Source organism: Amphibalanus amphitrite, unplaced genomic scaffold, assembly GCF_019059575.1.
Source record: "Amphibalanus amphitrite isolate SeventyFive unplaced genomic scaffold, NRLGWU_Aamphi_draft 001597F_arrow, whole genome shotgun sequence".
NCBI classification, from domain to species: domain Eukaryota; kingdom Metazoa; phylum Arthropoda; class Thecostraca; order Balanomorpha; family Balanidae; genus Amphibalanus; species Amphibalanus amphitrite.
In genome coordinates, this window is record NW_024883090.1 from 4,349 (window position 1) to 8,696 (window position 4,348).

The window sequence follows — 4,348 nt, forward strand, 5'->3', positions numbered from 1 at the left end:
CTGCAATTTAACAGCACTATATGCTTCTTGACAAAATGCAATAGAAGTAAAACTTAACCCTGATGGCATTCATTCTTAGTGGAAATTTAATTACAAAATATTTTGTAGTAACTATTGAATTTCGGCTGGAAACAGTACACGGTTTAAAAAAGAATCATTCCCATGACGGTCCATTCTTGCGGTCCTGAAATCGCCACTATTTCCGGCCTCTCCAACGCAACTCGTTGTCCAGACGTAAATATGCCTGGCCGCAATCTTCCTGGGATCGCCTATGACATCAGTAGAGCCATCTAACGAGAGGAACGCAGAAACACAGAATCATGAATGAATCGAGCGCGTAGTAAACGGTGTATGAAAGGGAGACTCGGCAGAGGCTATCCGGGTGGCCGGCGCGCGGCGCGCCCTTAGGCATCGGCCGACCCTTCGGACCGCGTGGGGTCAGAGGTCGCGCTCGGGAAGTCTCGGCTCTGGGCTTAAGCGCTGTGCAGTCAGGAAGGGAGGATAGGATAGCGCTAGCCCGACTGACTAAGTAGTGTCTCGGCTGATTCGTGTGGGGTAGAAGGGGGCACAGAACGGGATGGTGGCTAGTGGTGGATGATGGGATGGACGTGGTTAGGTTAGTGCGTACTGCGTAGAACGTAGCTGAACATGCATTGTTTTTTTCATGGCAAACAACATGCAGCATAATGTGCGGGATTATGCCAGAACTCATACAAAAGGGTAATAATATTTCGGCCGAGGGAGTGGATCAGTGCCATGACAAAGCATGACGATGCTGCCAAAATCGGGATACTTTTTTGCCCCCCCCCCCCATTTTTATAACATGCAGCGCTTAATCCGAACTTAGAGGTCCCCGACTGACCTTAGACCTTAAAATCGCACCTATCCGGTGCGCCACCTTTTCTTCAGGGGCGCTCTTCTTGGTTGCATCTGTTCTTACCAATAACTAAAGCAAATCGAATGTATAATAAAAAGGCATACCTCGAACACAGTTTTATTTACACCCGCTCGTGTGCATACTTGTTTTGACCTATACCTTCTCGCATCATAATATTACTTCAGTGCTTAACCCTCAACGCGGAATTTTGGGTTTTCTGCATACGAGTATACCCCGGCCGAGGGGGGGGGGGGGTGATTGCGACCACTCTCCGTCTTTTTGCCCCTAATTGAGCTAGCGCCTTGCGGATAAAACTGAGCGCGTGCGTCGTATGAGATGCAGCAACTCAGGGCTGCGGAGTCGGAGTCGGAGTCGGTCGGAGTCGACAGTTGTGACCGGAGTCGGAGTCGGAGTCGGAGTCGATTTTAGAAACCCGAGCCGGAGTCGGAGTCGGAGTCACCGAAAATCTGTCGACTCCGCAACCCTGCTAGGTCTGCGGAGTCGGAGTCGGGAGTTGGAGTCGGTCGGAGTCGACAATTCTGCACGGAGTCTGAGTCGGAGTCGGAGCTGGTTTTTGAAAGCCGGAGTCGGAGTCGGAGTCGGAGTCGGAGTCGCCGAAAATCCATCGACTCCGCAGCCCTGCAGCAACTGGTACCCGATTTGAATGTCTCGGGTCAACCGATAAACTCTGAGGTCAGCTCAAAGTCGCGGGATCGGTTTTTGGTAAACAACTTCACCACTTAGTGGTTACAGAGCCAACATTATGGCACCATCGAGTTTTGCATGCTCAACTTCAAGCGCGTCGAATAGTATACGCTTTGTTTTCGTTGAGGTCAATTTAAGGCATGTTCACATCAGGTCATGGTCAGGGCAGAGCCACTCAGGCCACGAAGCTGGCCCAAGGAGGTCATATATGTAGCTTCTTCGATTTGGTAGGTCCTCACAAGTCCACTGGTGGCTTCCGGACTCGCTAGCTCAATTTGATCGGGACTTTTTGGTGAAAATTTCTGTGACCTTAGTGACGTCATAAATGAAGTCGCCTAACTTTAAGAATGGAAAAGTGAATGCTGGGGCTTGCAAAGATTGTATAAAATCGCGAATTAATGCGCTTGAGACAGCTTTAGATGGCTCCTGGCGCCAAAATAACAGCTTTCATATTTCCCAACTGATCGATAATCGTGAGGTTGCGTGTCCGACCTGACTTCAGGTCACTCTTAAGAAAAATACGAGATATCTACATACAAGTTGTGAGGCCTCTGTGAGATAGTACTAGATCATATAAGCTTCATTCCCCGTTGAAAAGTCCCCTGGCACGAAGGGTGCTGCGACGTCGCGACATTTTGGGACCTTACAGAGGTTCACTTTTGACGTCATTGGTCAACGGCCTGACCTTAACCTTCGCACTTGTAGGAGGGTGCCGAACAGCCCTCCTACCCCCAGTTTTTCGCAAATAACTCGCGCAAAAAGCGGCTGATTGCGACGACACTTTCAGTACCCTCGAGTTAATCAATATTACGCCTACCCTGTAATTTATATGACCCTGACTCAAAAGACCTTTGACTTGTGATTTGTTTTCCGAAACCATGTTTGGCCGGAATCGCGTGTTGGCGTTTTTCGCGTAGAGCGCGTTTTATGTCTTTTTGTGGCTTTAAGCGATCAAACATGTGAAAGGATGTTGATCCCATGGATTCTCGTGGGTATCAAGGTCACGTGAAGGTCAGTCAGGTCACTGACCTTTGTTGACCTTTGTTCACTCTTTCGAGTTCTACATGTTTCTAGGGTAGATTTTGGAGTTGATTTCGCATTTAGAAACCGTTTGAACATTTAAGAAGTAGTTTTGGTTCCCTCGTAACATGTGACCTGATGCACGAAAAACATCATCTGTGATCAAAACTAACTTGAAATTCGTGATCAGCACCCCGCAAAACCCTATTACAGCTTCACTTTACGAAGCTCTAACAGGTCCCGATTCCCCGACTTTTGAGTTATATTGACCTGTCAACCAATGACCTAGGACCTTGAAATTGGGTATCATCGGCCTCCTCTCGTCACGGGCAACACGCTCTTTTTTCCGCTAAGCGTTTGCTCGATCAAGGGCTGAACGGCAAAGGGGTCCAATGGACCCTCCTCCCCCCTTACGATCGACGCTGGCCAAACACCAATATGGGCGAGGGTGAAAATACAGCTGCTGTCATAAAAATTCAGCTTAAATCAAAGGTCAGGCTTGCCAAATTTCAGCTTTCGCAGCTATCAACAAAAATAAGCATGTGGAGGCGGCACCTCCCCGCCCCCCCCCCCCCTCTCCTCTCGGCCACTGCCAGCGAGGTTTTAAGCGTATCATACACGTTACAAGGCATCATATATCAAGATGACACACCCCAGCAGCCATATGCACTGAACAAAAACTTATTACCCACGCTAGTCTATCGGCACCATAGCACATGGTCGAGACTGTCGTCAGCCACGGACGCGCACTCGACCAACCCTCTGAGCCCGTTGACTGCGGGTGACCTTGACATGTCAAGCCTGATCGGCGGCCGGCCGCTGTCGTGCGTCGTTACACGCGGAGGGGAGGGAGACACAAAGCTCTGCGTTATAGTTGACCGCTGACCTTTCCCTGCGCCCTGGTCACTGACCCCGCTCCATGTCGCTGGGCGGTGGCATGGCGGTGGAAACCGGTTCTAGCCTCTACACATGCCACCATTCTAACCCTCCCCTCCCCACGCTACTACGCGGCGTAGAGTACGCTCGTGCGTAACTGGGCGGAGCAAGGGGTCACGCGATACAGGGGCGGAACTGGTTGCCCTCCCGCTCGCCGAGCGACCTACGACTAATACCCTGGAGAACCGTACCCAGAAGTTTGCGACGCAGACAATCGTTACACCTGAGGAAGAGGGAACGAACGTTGATCGACGAAACGGACATAGTGCGAACATTGACGAACGAACGAGCATTGAGCTACCAGTAAATAATGAAGTAGGGATCTGAAATTTTGACAGACATGTTTTTTCGTTAAACGGCACCGATTGAAGGGGCGCAAGGTATCCAAATACGATTTTCGAAAATAAGGACCACCCTAATATATATATATGTTACAGGGAGTATGCGATTTCAGTTAGTTTGCAACGACCCTAGGGTGGTTGTAACCTCCCTGAACGATCAGTTTGTTTGCAACGACCCTAGGGACGTTACAAAATAACTGCTCGTTCCGGGACGTTGTAACGAAACTAGGGTCGTTGCAACCTCCCTAGTTAGTATGCAACGAACCTAGGGCTGTTGCAAAATAACTAGGGAGTTTAAGAAATCATCGAGTCTCGTTTCACAGGAGGGCCGTCAACAATCTTGTCCGATGAAAATCTTGTTCAATCTAGTTCATTTAAGAAGAAAAGGAGAACAAAATTTGAACATTCAGCTCTGGTGTATTTCACGACGGCCATCAAGTACACATTTTGTGCAGATTAGGTGCACATT